This window comes from Dendropsophus ebraccatus, chromosome 14 (genome assembly GCF_027789765.1).
Source record: "Dendropsophus ebraccatus isolate aDenEbr1 chromosome 14, aDenEbr1.pat, whole genome shotgun sequence".
NCBI lineage: Eukaryota > Metazoa > Chordata > Amphibia > Anura > Hylidae > Dendropsophus > Dendropsophus ebraccatus.
Genome location: NC_091467.1, coordinates 34,680,222 through 34,702,722, shown reverse-complemented (window position 1 = coordinate 34,702,722; position 22,501 = coordinate 34,680,222). Strand labels below are relative to the sequence as shown.

Genomic DNA, 22,501 nt, shown 5'->3' with positions numbered 1-22,501 from the left:
GGCAACCGTACAGCTATCTGCAAGGAGAGGGTTATGGCTGATCCAATCTCACTCGCTCCAACTAAAGGCCCTCATACACCAAGCGATTTTTGGCTGTATGTGGGCGCTTACGGCTGTTACAGCTGATAAATGCTTGGCGCAATAGCTCCTGTTAAAGGCAACGATCGGCTGACATGCACTGTGTTGAAAAAAACTAGAACAATACCAAATGTCCGCCGGGCATCGCCCCGCTTAACAGGAGCAGCGGCAGCGGACCACCGCTATTGCCTATGGTCTTGCCCAGACATTCTCTAGATTGTCCAGAGAGCCCCTCCCACAGTTCTGCATGCCCGTTCCCGCTCTTACCCGCTTGCTGTCAGCGTGTGTAATAGCACCAGCAATGATCGGGGAGCGAGGAGTAAGCGATGATCGGAAAGGTCAGCACTCGCCTTGAAGCTTCCAGACATTACAATAGAAATCTCTACATGGATGAAGTCAGAACTTCCTTCCTGTTATAACTTGGTAGATAGTCTAATCAGGGGTCCAGAAAAGCTGGGGGAGTATTAAAAGTCCACAACCTTCTGTAGAAACAGCTATTAAAAAAAAAAAAAAGTCAATTTTGCTCAGAAAGTCTCACTGCATGGAGAGCCAAGACAAACAAAGGCTATGATGATTCTCTGCAGATAAGATCTTTCCACCCTCACCATCACCACCATCCCCATCCTGAGACTGAGTGATTAACTGTCCTGTCCAAGGGGGCCTGGAGAGAGACCGGAGAGGGGGAGGGAGCCGAGAGCAACCGCACAAGGCAACAGCCAAAGACTGCCATATCACTAAGCATCACAGATATTACAGGTAAGGGGGTAAGTTACTACAACCATTACATCAATCTGCTACCAAGGCCCAACAAAACTTTTATTGTGATCTATTATTTGATTTAAAGGAGAAGTCCGACGAAAATTTTTATTAAAGTATTGCATTGCCCCCCACTTATTACGGGAAATGGTTATAAAGTGCTTTTTTCCCTGCACTTACCACTGCATCAAGGCTTCACTTCCTGGATAAAATAGTGATGTCACGACCCGACTCCCAGAGCTGTGCGGGCTGTGGCTGCTGGAGAGTATGATGGCAGAGGGACACAGGGCACTGAGCATCCATCTGCTATCTTCCTCTCCAGCAGCCACAGCCCGCACAGCTCTGGGAGTCGGGTCGTGACATCACCATTTTATCCAGGAAGTGAAGCCTTGATGCAGTAGTAAGTGCAGGGTAAAAAGCACTTTATAAGCATTTCCCGTAATAAGTGTATATTGGTGATTTGTATAACTTTTGGGGGTCAATGCAATACTTTAATAAAAATTTTCGCCAGACTTCTCCTTTGAAACCCACAAAGTTGGAGTGGTCTCAAGCTGTTACAAATACTACAACTCCCAGCATTCCCTGGCATCTGAAAATATTCTCATTCAGTGGTTTCCAACCTGCGCCTGTCCCTGTTGCAAATGTACAATTGTCAGCATGCTTTGACAGCTGTATGCTGGACCGGTATGATGAAGTCATTCTAAAGGGCCCCTTACACCTTAGACTATTGCCACTCACAGCTGTCAATCTAGGGTATATGGGACTGTCTAAAATGACCGTGATCACAGGGACCCCTTTGTTCTGGGAGAGATAAGATGTAGAAGAACACAGGTATGCTTGCCAGGTGTTATAGGTGTATGGCCACCTTAAAGCAACTCTGTTCCCACAATCTGTCCCCCCAAGACCACTTGTACCTTCGGATAGATGCTTTTACAGAGACTGTACCATCCGGCCTGCGCTGAAGCACTGGAGGCGGGCTGACCCACCCCCAGTGGGAGGAAACCCTCGCCCCTCTATGACACAGCTCCAAAGATTCTAATGGAGCCCTGTCATAGAGGGGCGGATGTTTCCTCCCACTGGGGGTGGATCAGCCCGCCTCCAGTGCTTTAGCCCAGGCCTGATGGTACAGTCCCTTTAATCCAAGGTCTGTCCTGGGGTCCGTTCAGTAGGTGATGCAGTTATTGGCCTAAAAAAATGTTAAACTTGCAGCCCTGTGTCAAACTGCCATAGCTTTGAGTATCTGTGCCCTAACCTTGCACCACCCTCCGTCCCTCCTCTTCACTATTAGGAATGCCACTTGGAGGATATATCCTATTCCTCTGCAGTGACCATTGCACAGGTGCCTTAAATGATCCAGCCCATGTGCCGTGCTCACACAGGTGATGAATAGTAGAAAATCTGCCTAGAGCATTCCTAATGATGGGGAGGGACAGAGAGGTTGCGCCAGCCTAATAACAATAACTGCATCACCTGCCGAATGGACCCCAGGACAGATCTTGGATGAAAAGCAGCTTTCCATAAGTACAAGCGGTTGGGGGGGGGGGGGGGGGGTTGGGGTCAGATTGTGGGTACAAAGTCACTTTAAGTCAATGGTCCCCAATCTGTGACCCAATCTGTAACTACAACCCAGCATACTACAAAAGATGAAGTTGTACAACAGCCAGAAAGCCACAAGTTGGAGACAGTAATCGAGCAGAACAAACATGTTCTGTATCAAACCAAGATGGCTGTCAATAGGTCATCCAGCTAACTACCAACATAGTCGAGAATAGAGGTCTCCACGTGACCCCTATTGTGGGGTGACATTTTAGGATAATATGTTTACACTATATCCCACTCCATTATAGTCCTGCAGTATTATAACAGGAAATTGGAGTATTACTACACCAGAAGCATTGCTGCGGCTTCACTTCCCGCTCTGCAAGGGTCCCCGAGGGCAGAGATTACATGCAAATAATTCTTACAAGTACAACTCAGTATATTGAGAAATCCAACCAGTGAGTACTACTTCCTCCTAGAGAGAGAGGAGAGATTCCTGGTGCCCAGTGCAGGACATAGTACTGCTCAGTGTCAATCTTCCCTCTCCTATTGTGGCCATGAACCAGGAGGCTCAGGATGTACAGTTATAGGCCTTGGTAGTACTTTGCATCAGTGTTCACTGTGGTTCTTTTTTTGGTCCATGACCCAGGAGGATCAGGATAACCAGCTATAGGCCCACTCGCTTCATTCCTCACTAGGGCTCTCACCCTCTGACCATGAATAAGGCAGATCAGGATGAACAGTTACAGAACCGGTCCACTTACCAAACAAGTTGCTACTGTGCATTTCATTTGAATCGTGAACAAAGAAGGATGAACAGTTTACAGCCATTGCTTAGTGGAACTGTAGCAGGAAAAAAGCTGCGACTTGTGCACAGTACAGTACTGTTTATACCGCTATAACATAGTTATATGTTACTTCTATATATAGTGCTGTACCTGACGTACTAAGACCCTTTGTGAGTGTACCGAGGCCCTATGATCACTTTTTACTTTGAAGCGGACGCAGGCACTGAAGCAAGGGTGCAGACGATAAACAGATGTAGCAGAGCAGAACCTGGCATTTAAACTCTTTACAGCTCCTTTGTCAGTGCATTAAAAGGGTTATCCAGCGCTACAAAAACATGGCCACTTTTCCCCCTACTGTTGTCTCCAGTTCAGGTGCAGTTTGCAATTAAGCTCCATTTACTTCAATGGAACTGAGTTTCAAAACCCCACCCAATCTGGAAACAGTAGGGGGAAAATGGACATATTTCTGTAGCGCTGGATAACCCCTTTAAAAGGGGGAGTATCAGCAGGTTAGTGGTTAGCAGATTGTGGGCACAGAGTCGCTTTAAAGCTACTTGAAAGAACGCATAAAAGGCAGAGGCTTCAAACCTGCGGCCCTCCAGGAGTTAGAGAACTAGAATTCTCATCATTCCTTCACTACCAAAGCCAATTCTCCTCATCTGTGCCAGTTCAAGCAGTTAGACCTCCACCATATCCCCTTATCCACAGTTATAATCCTTGAGATAAACCCTTTAAGGTTTATATGCAGTCCCATGTAAATGCAGAGAAAACACTGTAGTGACTGTACACTGTAGTAACACTGTTCTCCGCTACATCTGCGCAGCCACCGTGCAATAAGAACCAGAGTCCAAAGACTAGTTATCTACACAGCATCCAGTATGACATTCATCTTCTCCGGGACAGGTTTGGCACATGTAAAAAAAACTCATTAATATGAGTAATGTCTGCGACATCTGGATGGATTCTAATAGGATTGGAAAGAAATTTATTTAAAGAGGGAAAAAAAGAAAAAAAAAATTAGAAAGATATGGGAGAGCGGCTTTAAATAGGCCGAGTGATAAGAAGTCTGGTGAAGAAAGGCTGGCGGACATCAAGACACGGCAGGGAGCCTTTGGAAACCAAAGCAGATGATAACAGAGGACAATGGTCGGCTGGGAGGGAGATAACAAGGTGACATCCAATGTCACCCAGGATCCAGCATGGAATTTTAACTATTTACGTTTGGCAGTAAAGGTCTCAATACACCTTACACTTTAGGCACTCGCTGTGGATTCTGCCGTCAATCTAAGTAGTATGGGCCTCTCCAAAACGAACACTGACAGATGATGTTGATGGTGATAGGGGTCAGATGTGATGGAAAATCACAGCCAACCCCTTTGTTTCATGAGAGATAAGCCACAGCTCTTCTCCCAGCTCAGCCGTCCGTTATAGAAAGTGTACCTTAAATCAAATCTTCATACATCCATCATCTTGGGGAATACTGAGGCTCATGTCTTGTCTTAGACTCCAGGTGGCGCCCTGTCAGCTAGTAGACTAGACGTCTGCAGATTCGCATGGAAGCAGAACGCAGAAATTTGTACGTTTATAAGCAACACACTTAGGAGGACATCTACCTAAAGTAATACTCTGGCATTCATGATTTGAGGCCTAGTGTCAGATTATTATTCAATGGCAATCTGTATGGTAGAGTTGTGACTGTTGCTATATAGATATCTACATCCTCGGCTCAAGCACTAGAACAGAGAAGACTGTCGGGCCATGATGGGAGTTGTAGTTTTTCCACAGGTTACAGATGATAATGTAAAGAATACAGTATACACGAGATGGGCTCTACTAGGACTAGATAGAGACTGCCATACAATTGGAGGAAACAAGTGCTATTCATCTATAATGGCCTTATCACACACAGTCTCCCCCACCCTGAGAGGGCGCAGCACATGACGGCAGAGGAGGAGGATCTGGGCTACACCTTGTTTACTGGCTTTATGCGCTCCCTCTTGACGCTGTGCAGACATGTCACTATCAGGCCCATTGTCCGGTTAGGAAGCAGTGTGAAGCGTGCTCTGAGCTAATCCTACAGATATTTGCAGCTCTAATACACTGGGTGATGAAGAACAAGGCTCACAAGTGTCTCCTCATTTCTAGCACTCTGTTCCATCAGATCAAAAATTAAAGACTAATGGTGCGTTTACACAGGCAGATTTATCTGACAGATCTTTGAAGCTAAAACCAGGAACAGACTATAAACAGGGAACATGTCATGAAGCAAAGACAGATTTCTCCTCTTTTCAAATCCATTCCTGGCTTTGGCTTCCAAAATCTGTCAGATAAATCTGCCTGTGTAAATGCACCATTAGGGTCCATTTACATAGAAAGATTATCTGACAGATTATCTGCCAAAGATTTGAAGCCAAAGCCAGGAGTGGATTTAAAAAGAGGATAAATCGCAGGCTTTCCTTTATGACCTGTTCTGTTTATAGTCTGTTTCTGGCTTTGGCAGATAATCTGTCAGATCATCTTTCTGTGTAAATGAACCCTGTGAGCTGGATCAATTGGAAGACTGAAATCAAAGGCATCTGATGGACCCCATCTATTAACTACGAGTTTCATCATTTTACAACAGGAACAGAAAAGGATTGGACATACTGAACTTCAATACCTGATCCTTTAGTTCTTGGGGAAATAAGCAGGCGTCCGAGGAGTCTGGAGGGACAGGGGTGTCTGGCAGCGACTTATTCTCCTCCTTCCTATTGAGAACACATGCATGTTCTGCTGAATCCAGTGTGCATTTGTATGGGAAGGACAGCAGGTGTAGCTGTCAAACCAATGAGCATTTGTACAACAGCTAAGGTGGACGATCACCTTAAACCAGTTGAATATCAGGGATTATCCCAAGATTACAACTCCCAGATATGTCATAAGTATATGATCAGTGGGGCAACGACCAATGCATCCCCCACTGATAAAAAGAAAGCTGCTGCCCTATTCACTCACTATTAGACTGCTAAAGTAAGGGTCCTATTACACCGGCCGATCTAGGCTCAATCAATACTGTAAACGAGCACCGACCTGCTAGATCGGTACTTATTTATTGGGCCGATTACATGGCCGATAATGGTTTAGCAAGGTCTGCACGGACATTGTTGGCCTCTGCCCAAATATTTTACATTACCCGTCCGTAGAGAGTCAGCTCAGACAAGTCGCTCTGAAGTGCGTGGGCCGGAAAGGAGGCAGAACACAGGAGGAGACCAAGAACGTGTACAGGTAATGCAAACTGTTTGTTGGATCATCAGCCGCGCATTGCTACTACACGGCCAATGATTTTAGGTTAGGGCCTAAAGAAACGATCAGCCGCTGATCGCTATCTCTATTACACGGAACGATAATTGGCCAATTACCGCTCCATGTAATAGGGCCCTTAGCAAGTATGGCACTTGCCTATGTACCTTAGTCCCATAAATATAGCGAAGGGGACACAAGACCCGCATGACTGTGGAGGTCCCAGCAGTCAGACCCCCACTAATCAGACACCCATCTACACATGGAAGTCACTTACTGAAGGTGCTACCATGCCTGGAGGTCTGGTGGGATGATGAACGCAGGCTATATCGTCATAGTGGTGCACACTGATTTACAATAACTGGGCAAGTCCAGTTTTTAAAAGGAAAAAATTGTGTTTATTTTTTACATTTTGTAGCCACCGATGCCCTCATTCCAATGTTTGGTTGATCATCTACATGTCTCCCTGGATAGTTAGGGCCCTATTCCACCGGACGATTATCGTTTGCATAATCGTTAACTATTAACGATCTCAAACGACCGCTATTGCGAAAGACCTGAAAACATTCACTCATTTCGATGGAACGATAACAGTTACTTATGATCGTATTTGAGATCTTTTTCCTGCGCTATTGCGTTTGTATCTACTGTGGACGACCGAACAAAGTCTTATTCAATGCGAACAATTTGCGAACATTTTGCAAACAAGCAACGATAAAAATAGGTCCAGGTCTTATAAAGCGATTAACGATTTCTCGTTCAGTCGTTAACTGCATTTCAAACGAACGATTATCGTTTAGATTCAAACGATTTAACGATAACCTGAAAGATAATCATCCGGTGGAATAGGGCCCTTAGACTGGCAAGAACTGTATTACTAAAAGGGGTGATCACCTGATCACCCCTGCCTCACATTTACACCCCCCCCCTCCCACCCGCAGTCACACCCTGTACCTAATTACGGCTCTAAGGGCCCTATTCCACCAGACGATTATCGTTCAGATTATCGTTAAATCGTTAGAATCTAAGCGATAATCGTTTGGTTGAAATGCAGTTAACGATTACCGACCGAACGAGAAATCGTTGATAGCTTTATAAGACCTGGACCTATTTTTATCGTTGCTCGTTCGCAAATTGTTCGCATTGAATAAGACATCGTTCGGTCGTTCGCAATAGATACGAACGCAATATCAATTCCTTACTAATCGGCCTTCCTTCCTCTAAACTCTCCTCTCTCCAGTCAATTCTCAATACAGCGGCCAGGCTCATCCCCATGTCCAGCCGTTATACCGATGCCTCCCCCCTGTGCCAGTCACTACACTGGCTCCCTGTTAAACACAGGATACAATATAAAGTCCTCCTGCTCACCCACAAGGCTCTCCACAGTGCTGCACCTTCATACATCTCCTCCCTCATCTCTGTCTACCGCCCTACGCTCCTCTAATTACCGCCCTACGCTCCTCTAATGACTTACGACTAACATCCACCTTGATCCGCACCTCTCACTCCAGTCTCCAGGACTTTACCCGAGCTGCACCAGTTCTATGGAATGCATTACCCAAGACTGTCAGACTCTCCTCCAATACCCAAAGCTTCAAACGTGCCCTCAAAACACATCTGTTCAAACAGGCTTACCAGGTTCCCTAATTTTGACTTTACCCTCAACCCCCCCCCCCCCCCCACACACACACACACACACCTCCACCACGCACACACAGACACATACACACATACACACACACACACACACACACACACACACACACACAGCATTTAAGCACTTAGACCTGTGCATGCAGGCATTGGCTGGTGACAGGTTCACCCCCCCTTACCCGCACTGCCTTATTTATAAAGATGGCCGGACCATAAGAACAATGAAGCACTTTGCCCCTCTGCCATTCTGTCTCTCACCCCCTCCTGATAGTGTGTAAGCTCATGCATGCGAGCAGGGACCTCACTCCTCATGTATGGATAATTATATGTATCTCTGTAATGTCTATTTTTTGTCTATGTATGTACCCCAGAATTGTAAAGTGCTGCGGAATCTGTTGGCGCTATATAAATAAAAATTATTAATTATTATTATTAATAGCGACTAAATAGCGAAGAATAAACGATCGCAATTACGATCATAAGTAACGATTACGTTTTCAGGTCTTTTGCAATAGCGGTCGTTTGAGATCGTTAATCGTTAACGATTATGCAAACGATAATCGTCCGGTGGAATAGGGCCCTATTACACCAACAGATTATCTGACAGATTTATTTTTTTCAAGCCAAAGCCAGGAATAGATTTGAAAAGAGGAGAAATCTCAGTCTTTTTGTTACCTGTTCTCTGTTTATAATCCATTTCTGGCTTTGGCTCCAAAAAAAACTGTCAGATAATCTGCTGGTGTAATAGGACCCTAAGCCTCACATTCACACCCCCTGACTCAAACCATCTCAGCCACATATTCACACTCCCCAAACCAGAGACCCGATGCCTCATATTCACAGCCCTGGAGCCCGATCCCCCCAAGAAACCTCATGTTCTGTATCTATTCGGATATAGGAATATATTCAGTATATATTGGGTGTTGGAATCAGGGCTCCAAAGGTTATAAATGCTAAATAATATGATTTTTTTTTTTAAATACTAACCACAAGTCCCTTTTCATACATGGAGCATTCCCTTCCCCCATACTCCGTATGACTTCTACAACTCTTATTTGTTGTGCTGAGAACCAACACAAGTCACATGTCATGAGGACCGACGAGACAACTCGGTGATAACACAAATGCAAAATACAATAGGAGAACAGACTCCTACTGAAGTTCCCCTTTAAATGAGCTGAGACATCTGCCCTGGTCGCCGGAGCCATTAGACTAAGTCAATGTATTTTTATTTATTTCCTGTTAATGCTATTTCCGTATGAGCTGTAATAACATGGTGTGAGGCTGCCATGTGTAAGGGATTCTCAGCTAGCATCCTCCTGGGTTTTTTTAGCAGGACGGTCATCTTCCAACCGCATTTTCCAAGACGTCATCTGTAATATTCAGAGGAATGTGGCAAGGTTAATACAAAATCTCCAACACAAGTCATAAGGGGGGTCTATTCACTTCTGATCGGTAACGGCAATGGGCTCACATGTGCCAGCGGTGGTGCTTCCAGGGGCTAAAGATAAAAAGTGTTGGGAAAGTTGTGCTGTGAAACATTGGCTTTTCACCCCAAAAACATGGGTTCCTGACCTGTAACATAGGACACGTTGCCCGGCAAATATTTTAGCTATAGTAATCGAAGGCATCAAGGCAGGATTATTGCTAGACTCATGGCATGGAAGGGACACAGAGACTGAAGAAGAGTTATATGGATTCGGACAACTAAATACTCCCATAGTAGCCGCTATAGTACACGGCTATTCAGAACAGTCACCTGGTGAAATTACGAGGTTTCATTCCAACCACTGCAAGGTCAAAGGAAGTGGCTGGACACTGCCACTACTGGAGTCCATACAGTAAGGAGAAGCCATATTACAGAGCTATCACACAGTCATTCCCCTGGTAACATCAGCTAAAGCTATTACATAAGCTATATAACTTACTAATCAATGTAGTATTGTCTCCTCTCTCCATCCTGAGACAACACATCGTCCTCTGCTGGCTCAGGAGTTTTGGTTGAATCTTGTCTTTTGTCACAAGCCCCAGCCCAGAGTGATGTCATCAGCCCCCACATCACCATTGCCCTGTCATCTACACTCTTAGGACATTTAGGGAAGAACCAGGTGTGCTTACATCAAGCTGCCTTGTGACTGAACAATGGTACAGGCAGAGGAGCAGGCAGTGAATACAGAAGCTTTTGCAGAGACTCAGTGTGGAAATATAGACGGATGTATTAGTCTGCTCAGGGAAAGCAATGCATTCTGGGAATTGTAGTACTGAGCAAGGAAGCACAGCAATTTTCTAGAAACCTCATACATGCACACAGCAGAGCCATACACAGGAGACAGTCCCTGCAGCTACACACTATGGAACAATAGTCATTATTTATGCAGCCATAGGTCATCGCCCTCCAGCTGTGCAACCTGAAATACTGGGAGCGGTAACACAGCAAGACGTATACAAGAAACATTAGCAGACACAATGACAAATGACATCAGCCCCATGCATTGCATGGTGTGCACCTACACAACTCTGTTACACACGCACACCAATCACCAACCATTACAACTCCCCCCTATACAGACATGCTTTAGGGGGTGTTCACACCATTCAGGTTTTTTACTTGCAATTATTAAACAAAAAAAACCAGGAACAGATCATAAATGGAGTTCCCATATGAATGAACACCTGAATGTGTAAACATGGCTACTATACTTGGCGTATTAATTCTGCACAGCTTTCAAGATTTCTGCTTCCTGTCGTTCAATGGAAACGTTCCCCGTTTTCTTATAGAGGACTATCTTTTTTATCAGGTCATCTACTCCTCTAAAACCTGTTTATGACACGTGCTGAAAAATGTGTCCAATGCATGCCTACTGTTTTCAATAGGGCCTATCTTTTTATTGTGTGTGCACTTACAACATGCTGGTGGTTGTCTGGGTATGATGGAAGCTGTAGTTTTGCAACAGTCATAGAGCCACAGGTTGACAACCATGACCCTAGGAGGTGTCAGAACTCTATGCTTGTCTATAGGTGTAATAGAATCCATTACTAACCACCCCCCTCTGCTCAAGGTGTCTTGGGAGATTTCTTACTACAGTATTGCTATATCAAGCATTGGCGCTATACATGCTGCAGCTGGAAAACAAGGAGAGGTAGGAAAATGCAGAGGACGTCAGCATCTTTTACGAGGCCAAGGGAAACATGCATCTGGTGTATATAAATGGCTGTCAAGAAAGTCAGACTCAAGCAAGAATAGTGCCGGCGCACGACTCGTGAGATTCGGCCATTATCTCAACTACACGCTGTCAATTTGTATTTCCTATAGATGTAAAGCATAAGCCCCACGCTCACCGCAGATCAAAGCTTGTGCTGCGCCGGATCCAAGGATCCGATAAAGAAACAGTGATCTTTGTACCGCAGAATAACCGGGTAGGCAAGTACAAACCAATAGTCCATGGGTGAGAAACAGCCTCAAGAAAGAAACTGCCGAAAATGTCCAATTCTAGGGAGATATTTACAAAGCCAGCTTAAAGGATTTTAGGGGTACTCCAAGTCTCAGATAACTGGGACCCCTGGCAATCTCAAGAACAGGGCCCAAGTTGCTTATAAGTGCTACTACACCATTCTCTCTGTATACAAGATGCAGTGGTGTACTCTGTGCTGTCTGCAGCAGTAACAGTGAATAGAGCAGTGGGGCACATCGGCTCCCATCTTCTTACATTACGTGGGTTCCCAGCAGTCAGTTGTGTGCATAGGGGATAAGTGTTCCAATTCAGAATACCCCTTTGTTCCTCTGTTTAGGATTCTGACCCAGTTGTGAGTGGTTACAAAGAGTGTCTAACTCTAGAGGACCTCTCCTGCCCTGCGTTAGACATCAACTCATTGATGTCAATGGACACAGCTCATGCTGCGTTTACACGGAGTGATAATTCGCCCGATTTCGAAGTAACAATTTTTTTTTTTATAACGATCAGCCATTAGATGGAACGATATATCGTACGGAAAAATCTTTTTTGCGATCGCTTAAGCCTATCTCGCACATAGGTTAAATCGGTGAACGACTGTTTACATGGAACGATTTCCGAATTTTTTTGCAGACGATGATTTAAGAACATGTTGTAAGATCAAAATGAACAATTTCTAGCTCGTCGTTTGATCGCTCTCTGCGTTTACAAGTACGATTATCGTTCGAATTCGATCGTTATCGTGCAAATTCCCACGATAATCGGTTAGTGTAAACGCAGCATTAGTTTCATCTATGGCGGTGCTGCAGGAAAGCTGAACATTTAGGGCCGACGCCTCCAGTAAGCGAGCGACGACCTTATAGATCGGTGTTCGATTAAGAAGCCTCCTACATGGCTCAATAATCGTTTAGCAAGGGCTGCACGGACATAGTTAGCGATGTCTGTGCAGCCCTTTCCCTTAACCCCTTCGTGCTGCAGCTAGTTTTGGCCTTAATGACCAGGCTAATTTTTCAAAATCTGACCTGTCTCACTTTATGCTCTTATAGCTCAGTGATGCTTTAACGTATGCTAGCGATTCTGAGATTGTTTTTTCGTGACATATGGCACTTTATGTTAGTGGCAAAATTTGGTCACTACTTTGTGTATTTTTTGTGAAAAACATCAAAATAACATGAAAAATTAAAAAAATTTGCATTTTATGAACTTTGAAATTCTCTGCTTCTAAAAAAAGAAAGTCGTAGCACATAAATTAGTTACTAAGTCACATTACCAATATGTCTTCTTTATTCTGGCATAATTTGGTAAACATATTTTACTTTTTTAGGGTGTTATGGGGCTTAGAAATTTATCAGCAAATTATCACATTTTCGTGAAACTGATTTTTTTAGGGACCAGTTCTTTTTTTAAATGGATTTAGAAGTCTGGTATCCTGAAAACCCCCATAAGTGACCCCATTTTGGAAACTACACACCTTAAAGAATTAATCTAGGGGTATAATGAGCATTTTAACCCTACAGGGGCTGGAGGAAAGTATTCACAATTAGGCAGTAAAAAAATTGAAAATTTAAATTTTCCAATAATATATACGTTTAGATTAAAGTTTCTCATTTTCAAAAGAAATATGAGACAAAAAGCACCCCAAAATTTGTAATGCAGGTTCTCTTGAGTACAACGGTACCCCATATGTGGGCGTAAACCACTGTATGGGCACACAGTGGGGCTCAGAAGGAAGGGAGCGCCAATTAGCTTTTCCAATGCAAATTTTGCTGAAGAAGTTTCTGAGTGCCAGGTGCGTTTGCAGAGCCCCTGTAGTGTCAGCAGAGAGAAAACCCCCCATAAGTCACCCCATTTTGGAAAGTACACCCCTCAAAGAATTCATCTTGGTGTGTGGTGACCATTTTGACCCCACAGGTATTACAGGAAAGTATTCAAAAGAAGACAGTAAAAATGAAAAACTCGAATTCTTCCAATAATATGTTCGTTTAGTTTGAAATTTCTCAATTTCACGAGGAACAAGAGGAAAAAAGTACCCCAAAATTTGTAATGCAGGTTCTCCTGAGTACAATGGTACCCCATATGTGGGCATAAACCACTGCATGGGCACACAGGAGGGCTCAGAAGGGAAGGAGCGCCAATTAGCTTTTTCAATGCAGATTTTGCTGCAGAAGTTTCCGAGCGCCAGGTGCGTTTGCAGAGCCCCTGTAGTGCCAGCGGAGTAAAATCTCGCCATAAGTCACTCCATTTTGGAAAGTGCACCCCTCAAAGTATTCATCTTGGTGTGTGGTGACCATTTTGACCCCACAGGTATTAGAGGAAAGTATTCAAAAGTAGACAGTAAAAATGAAAAACTCAAATTTTTCCAATATTATGTTGGTTTAGTTTGAAATTTCTCAATTTGACGAGGAACAGGAGAGAAAACGTACCCCAAAATCTGTAACGCAGGTTCTCCTGAGTAAAACGGTACATCATATGTGGGTATAAACCACTGTATGGGCACACAGCAGGGCTCAGAAGGGAAGGAGCGCCAATTTACAGGAGCAAAACCGCAGCTAGTAATGGTTATTAGAATAGCGCAGTTACTAAAATAAAATAAAAAAAATGAGATTACAGGTAATGTGGGGTGGTTACGGGCAACCAGGGGTGGTTATGGGCAACCTGAGGTGGTTACAGGTAATCTGGGGTGGTTACGGACAACATGGGGTGGTCACGGGCAACCTGCTGTGGTTACGGCAACGTGGGGTGGTTACAGGCAACGTGGGCTGGTTACAGGCAACGTGGGCTGGTTACGGGCAACGTGGGCTGGTAACGGGCAACGTGGGCTGGTAACGGGCAACGTGGGCTGGTAACGGGCAACGTGGGATGGTTACAGACAATCTGGGGTGGTTACAGGCAACGTGGGCTGGTTACGGGCAACCTGCAGTGCTTACAGACAATCTGGGGTGGATACGGGCAACGTGGGGTGGTTACGCGCAACCTGCAGTGCTTACAAACAATCTGGGGTGGTTACGGGCAATGTGGGGTGGTTACGGATAAACTGAAGTTCTTATAGGCAATCTGGGGTGGGTACCTGTAATCTGACATGGGCACCGCAATCTGGAGGGGGTCATTGGCAATTTGGGGTGGTCAGAGGCGACGTGGCGTGGTCAGAGGCATCGTGGCGTGGTCAGAGGCATCGTGGCGTGGTCAGAGGCATCGTGGCGTGGTCAGAGGCATCGTGGCGTGGTCAGAGGCATCGTGGCGTGGTCAGAGGCATCGTGGCGTGGTCAGAGGCATCGTGGCGTGGTCAGAGGCATCGTGGCGTGGTCAGAGGCATCGTGGCGTGGTCAGAGGCATCGTGGCGTGGTCAGAGGCAACGCGCGGTGGTTACGTGCAATCTGGGGGGGTTACATGTAATCTGGCATGATTACGGGGAACCTGGGGGGGTTATGTGCAACCTTGAAGGGTTACAGACAATCTGGGATTGTTACTGATAAACTGAAGTGCTTATAGGTAATCTGGGGTGGGTACATGTAATTTGGAGGGGGTTACGGGCAACGTGCGGTGGTTACGGGCAACGTGCGGTGGTTACGGGCAACGTGCGGTGGTTACGGGCAACGTGCGGTGGTTACGGGCAACGTGCGGTGGTTACGGGCAACGTGCGGTGGTTACGGGCAACGTGCGGTGGTTACGGGCAACGTGCGGTGGTTACCGGCAACGTGCGGTGGTTACCGGCAACGTGCGGTGGTTACCGGCAACGTGCGGTGGTTACCGGCAACGTGCGGTGGTTACCGGCAACGTGCGGTGGTTACCGGCAATCTTGGGAGGGGTTAGGGGTAATTTGGGAGTAAACTGCAATTATTACTATAATAAAAAGTGTGTGTTTTAATTTTTTGTATGTTTGTCACTTTTTGTACTTTACATATTCATTTTCACTGTATTACTATGATTACTGTGATATTTTCTATCACAGTAATCATAGTTCAGTGACAGAGACCAAATTGGTCTCTGTCACTTTAAATTTTCAGAGTTGGCTGGTTGTGAAGCGCATGCGCACTTCATAACCAGCCAGGATGTCGAGGAGGAAGGAGCTCCGTGGGTTCCGGTGAGTATATGGGGAAGGGGGGGGTGACTGGGGGACGGGGGTGACAGGGGGGGACATCACTTTTTATCCCCTGTCACCAATCATTCATGGTGACAGGGGATAAAAAGTGCCGGGAGCACATGGTACAAGCGATCAGCGGTATATAGTATATACCGCTGATCGCTTGTACCGGGACCCCACAGGGGGGTCCCCGATGACTGCCCCATGCTCTCCGCTACCTCCGGTGGCGGAGAGCATGGGGCTTTCATTCATTTTAACTCTTTCATCGCTGTGAACCGACGTTAGTCGGTTCACAGCGATGGCGGCGGCCATCTTGGAAATGATGGCCGCCGGGGGAGGGGGGTTAGTTATCGGGGCACTAGGGGGGTCTGATCTGGGGTCTGATATACACTTATTTCATCTCCCCCCGCCGTAGATTCACGGCGGGGGAGATGAAAGGCGGCGGCAGCACCGGTAATCCTCTTTACCGACGGCCGCCGCTATAACGTTAATAGCGGCGATCGTCGGTAAGGGGGGGGGGGGGGGGGGCCGGGACGGACCCCACACACTGCCCCAACCCCTCAGCTACCTCCGGTAGCCGGGGGGATGGGGTGGGGGCCGTCCCGGCCCCGCAGCCTTATTCTCTGCCATCGCCGTAAAAAGCTGATGGCAGCAGAATAAGGCCCATTAGTGACCGCCGTAGAAAGCCGTATCGGCGGTCACTAAGGGGTTAAAGTGTAACTGTCATGTTTTTTTTTTTATTGCAGAAATCGGTAGTATAAGCGATTTTAAGAAACTCTGTAATAGGTTTCATCAGCCAAAAAAGCCTCCATCTGTACTCAAGAAGCAATCTCCCAGCCTCCCCCCCTGACTTCTTATCTGTGCATTACCAGGCAAACACGTCTTCATTACAGAGAAGCCAGTGAAGACGGGCTCTGCTCTCTCCATTGTAAGCCTATGAAGGGGGGAGGGGGGAGGGGCTGAGGGAGCAGGAAGAGGTGACATGAAGGTCAGCTGTTTGTAGACTCTCGGCACCTAAACCGCTAAATTCAGGTGTCAGAAAGGTCAGTGCTTATCTATGAACTTACTGAGAGAAGATTGCAGGGTGTTGTGCTGTGCAGAAATCCTCCGTGCTCAGTCACTCCTAACAGCCCCTCCCCTCTCCATAGCCACATAATGGAGACAGAAATCCTGCTTCATTTGATGTGAGGGGGGAGGCTGGGAGATTGCTTTTTCACTACAGAAGGAAACTCTTTTAGTACATAAAACCTATTACTATGTTTCTTTAAACATCAACAGTACAAGCGATTTTTTGTTTTCAGAAAAATGACCCTGAAATGACAGTTACGCTTTAAACAGTACACATTATCTTTCCATGGAACCGGTGTTCTTCTGCCCTCGCTTCCGCTGAGGCTAGTGACTGGCTGAGCGTCCTGTCAGTTCAGAGACCTGCTCTGAAGCTACAGCGGTGGCTCAGAGGAGCGAGCACAGGAGAGAATACTAGGGGCTATGGAGAGGTAATTTACACAGTTTTTTTTTCTTTCTACGCAATCATCAGCCATGCATCGATATTACAGGTAGCAATGTGCACCCACCGGCCGATGATTTTAGGTCAAGACCAAAAGACACGATCAGCCGATGATCATTGTTATCAGCTAATCGCTGTCTCTATTACAAGGAGTGATGATCTGACTGATTCGGCCGATTATCGCTCCGTGTAATAAGGCTCTTAAAAATCAGGTCTCTTCCCGTACCACACCAGGAGGAAACTGTCATCTGTTTATAGTCAGTGAAGCCTTCTAACAAGCAGGGATTGTCCAAAGTGGAGAACGCCTTTAACCAGATGACTAACACGGTTGTGTGGATTTTTGGGTCCATACTATACATATGTCCTATGGATTCATATGGAAACTATGAAAAAACTGTAGCACGCTCCATTAAATGCAGTATATATCAGGCCTAAAGCTATAAGATACAAAAGTACCAGAGGTGTAGCTAGCTTTTCCTGCACCCAGGGCAAAGATCCAATCGACACCCCACATGGCAATATAATATAGTGTATTATATATATATATATATATATATATATATATATATATATATATATATATATATATATATATATATATATATACATATACACACACACACACAAAAAGAAAGTCCTGCATCACTCCTCAAATGAAAAAACAGGTGGTGCCCAGTGGTCTGCACTCGAAGGACCACAAGTGCACAAAAAGGGCACACAAAAACGCAGCACTCCAGAGGTAAATTTAAAAAGATATGGTGTTTATTTCACCCAAAAAGTTTCGACATTTCGCTCTCACAATAAGAGCTTTTTCACGCTGCTTGAAAAAAAAAAAAAAAACTCTCATTGTGAGAGCAAAAAGTCGCAAGTTTTTTTGGTGAAATAAACACCATGGGGGAGATTTATGAAAGGGTGTAAATATATACCTGGTGTACACTGCCCACAGCAACCAATCACAGCTCAGCTTTTTATTTTACCAGAGCTGCAAGCTGAGCTGTGATTGGTTCCTGTGGGCAGTTTACACCAGGGGGCAGATTTATCAAAGGGTGTAAAATTCACCCCATGTCTTTTTGGATTTACCTCCGGAGTGCTGTGTTTTTTTGCACATATACATTATACATATATATATATATATATATATATATATATATATATATATATATATATATATATATATATATATATATATATATATATATATATATATACACATACATACATACACACACACACACACAAACACTATAAATCCAAAACATCCAGTACACAAACAATATACTTATGGGCATGTAACACATATAAAATTCATACATTATACGGATACACATTAAAACCACACAAATACAAGTGCACTTCTCAGAAGCTAGCTGGGTACATTGGTACCCATTCACGAAGTCCATGGCAGGAGCAGGTTGTGATACATTGCCTGCAGACGTTCTCCATCATGCTCAGCACCCCAACTGCTGTAATATTACACCATATCACAGCAGGAGGATGGAGGTCAGATCAGAGCAGGGAGAGGAGCTGGAGGATGGGGGGGGGCTGTTTAGGTGTTTCTGCCGCCTCTGTGATCCTCTGCTAATAGCAGAAGCTGTAGGGAAGCTCCCTCAATGATGCAGCTGCAAGTAACCAGCCAGGAGCCTCAGAGGAGAGAATGGCCGATTTTCCCTGCATGTGTCAGGGAAGGAGGATGGCGCCCGCCTCAGCTGCCCAACCAATCCCCCTGCTAGATCACTGCTCATTTACTGCGCCTATTACACGGCTCAATCATTTAGCAAGGGCTGCAAGGACATAGTTAGCAATGTCTGTGCAGCCCTTGCCATAAACTGTTAACCATTACCTCTCTACGCTCCGGGCAGCCCCCCGTTAGCTGTCTGTGTGTGATTCCAGCAAAAGAACGAACAGCTTGTACATTTCCTGGCCAGCTTAAAAGATGAGATCAACGACACACAAACGATTTTATCGATCGTTGTCTGCATACACACGATTGTTGTTTACATTTGAACAATGTAACGTTTTTTTTCACACGATAATCGTCCCATGTAGTAAGTCCCAAACACAGAAACATACTAAGAAAGTTCTGTACTAAAACAGGGTTTTATAGTGAGAATAGAGTCAGCCACCATTGCTGTAATTACATGGGAGCAGATGTGAGGAGGAAGCGACAGTCTATAGCAAATGCCATAATGTAATCTCAGCCACTGTAGATGCTACCCGACACTACTATAGTCTCCAATAAGCTTCTAAAAAGTCATCGGATTCTGTCCATCCCTGCACGAGATGAATATGACAGGCAGACATAATATACAAGGTTTACAATACACTGTAGTAATTCATAGGGGAAGAACGCACATCCCTGGAAATGCCATTAGGAGGCCGCAGGTCACGTGACTGATCTGTACACAACAAGGCTGTCAATACAGAGTCAGAGGCTTCATTGAGCAACATCACAGCAGATGACAGTGTCGGCTTACATGCTGCTAACAGCAGCCAGCAACACAGAATAAAGAGGTCTCGAAGCTGATGCAGAGAAAGCAATGCAAATGCAATGGAGGCGGCCTCCTAAACACTTCTAATACACAATATCCCAAAAGAGTAAAGGCCTTTTACATGAAACGCTCCAGCAGCTGATCGGCCCATGTAAAAGTGAAAGTGATCAGCCGAGGAGCTGAAAAACGCCTGACCCTCGGCTAATCTGTTCTTCTGAACCTGCTTTAAAAATTATCAGCTGCACATCTCCCTGTTTCCAGATGATCACAAGCAGTGTATACTTACCTTCTGTGCTCCTCTACTCCGGCTCTCCAGTAACTTCAGACCGCCACCTCCTGCAAAGTGATTGACAGTCGAAGGAGGCGGGGCCTGAAGATACACCCGGAGGACCATAGGGCCAGAGTAGACGATGTGAGATCACAGGCAGCGCAGAAGTATGCACTGCTTGTGATCATCTAAAACAGGGACAGGGAACCTTCAGCGCTTTAGCTTTGGCTGTCCAGGCATGACGGGAATTACGTTTTGCAACAGCCAGAGAGCCAAAGGATTCCCATCCCTGATCTGGAAACTCACAGCACAGGTATAAGTATGCATTAAAAAATATAATCCTCAACACTGAATCGCCCACCTTTACCATACTCTTTACGGATTTTAAGGTTTTGGCTAGCAGAGTAAGAGAGTAAATATCAGGCAGGGAGGAGGGGGATGCAACTGCAGTTTTCTCTGTGAGTTTGCATGTTGAGAGAGGAGGCGCTAAAGGAGAAGAGGCCTCTGATTGGCTGAGGAGAAACTATGTATTACACTAGGTTGAGTCTGCTCACACAGTGGACATAAAGAAGGATATAGAGTTACCCAAGATGAAAACCTATCACCTATCCACAGGAAGGAAACCTGTGGCTCTCCAGCAGTTGTAAAAAACTACAACTACCCAGTATGCCCTGATAGACACAATGGAAAATGTAATTTTGCAACAGCTGGAAACCAGCAGGTTGGAGAAAAACGGCCTAGATAATATGAGTCATTTGGCTCCCAGGATCCAAAAAGGCAAAGTATTAAAACTGAAATTCCAGTCTCTGCAAGCTAACAAAAAGCAAGAACAACAAAGTAATAAAGGTAACAGATGTAAAACAGAGAGCGGGTGCAATCCCTTCCATGCAGAAGGCCAATGCGGTGGTGGTAAACATGTGGGCTGCTTCCATCCTCTGACATACTTGAGTAATGATGAAATCTATGGCATGGCCAGCTCCGGGCGCTGCAACCATTACTCACAGGGAGTGGAGAAGTGAAAAGCACATAACAGGCTCTCGCTCACTTTCACAGATCATACTGCCGGTCATACCATGCCGGGCCCGCCCCTTCATCATGGGACAAGTCTGATGATTGCATACACATGGCCAGGTACCGCAATGTCTTTACCATGTGCAATAATGATTATGGAGTATAAGTACTTGAACTGCTGTGCAAGGCCCATACATGGCTCTCCAGCTGCTGCAAGACTGCAACTCCCAGCATGCCCTAACAACAGAGGCGCCACAGGTGGGGGAACAATGACTTAAAGAAACACAGAAGTCACAAACCCCCAGCAGTTTTTCTATAATTCATACAGACATTTCTTATTTTTTGTGGTTAATATAAGTACAATGTTGAAGTAATTATTCCTGTTATTCTGCGATTTCTCTCATTCTATTATTCCTGTATGGAAGAACTGACAACTGGTGTTCCTGTCCCTTGCGTCTAAAGTGATGTGAGTGCAGCGTTTTCCAGCACGCTTATTCACATATTTCCAGGAGGAACAACAGAGGAGTGTCCATAGAATATATAAGCACGCTCCACCACTGTCCTATTATAAAGAATGAGTAGATGCTCATCTCGCGCTGTCGACATTATCGTCAGTTAATGTGAACTTGGTTGCGTTTCGACCTACAAAGTTTAGCGACCAGTAATCTACCCTGGATTTCTAGTGTCTGAAGTCACGGTAACTTATGTGCTGCAAACACATTCACTGCAGACCGAGCAACCTAAATTGTGGCAAAAGCCACCGTATAGTCCAAGCCAGGAAACCTACTGCTGTCACAGAGTAAAAGCCAATAACCTCTTTAGAGCTGGCTATATAAATCACTCCATCCCAGAATACTACCGATTGTAAGGGCATACACTTGTAAGATATAAAGACTCAGCATTGCTTCAGCCTGCGTCCTTATACCCCCTAAATTCCCTCTTAAAACAACAGAGGACCCAGACACATTTGCAATAAAAGCAAATTTTACTTTACAGCTGTTTGTTTTCTTGCAGGACTTCCAAACATCTTGGTCGGTTCCCCGGCCTCCCCGCAGCCATCGCTGGGCCCTTTAACCCTCCGTGCGCTCGTCCGCTCATGGTTTTAATTTACTGCTGACTCCATTGCTCTAGGAACAACAACCTCCCTTTTATCTCTTCCATCTATAACTTGTAGAAGAAAAATAAATATGGTAAAGTTCCTGCAATCCGTCGTCTGATAATCCAGCTCTGATCTGCATGATAATCTCCAGCCATGGCCCAAGCAAGAGGCCCATTGCATAATCTTCCACCAATATATGATGCCCAGTATAAGTTGTATAGGTATATTGCATATAATCTTACATGATTATCTTGTATCCCCGAGGCCAATTACCTATATCACTAGCTTGTTATAGGACAGTCATTGTGACATGTAGGGTGTTCCCGGCAGCCGGCAGTGGTGCCTCTGGCAATCAGGGTTAGCCCTGCCTTTGTGTGCAGGAAGCCATCCCAAGACCGAAGCCCAATAGTTCTGCGTATAGGAGGATGGTTTCCTCCAATATACACCCAGCTTTCCATGACTGCAGACTGATAGAAGTTTATAATAGACTACCCAAGCCCT

General features: G+C 45.3%; 1 protein-coding gene across 4 annotated transcripts in view; it reads right to left on the bottom strand.

Moving 5' to 3' along the window:
* The window catches only part of KANSL1 (KAT8 regulatory NSL complex subunit 1), a 75,599-nt gene that overhangs the window by 11,422 nt on the left and 41,676 nt on the right, over positions 1 to 22,501 (bottom strand). The window lies entirely within an intron of this gene.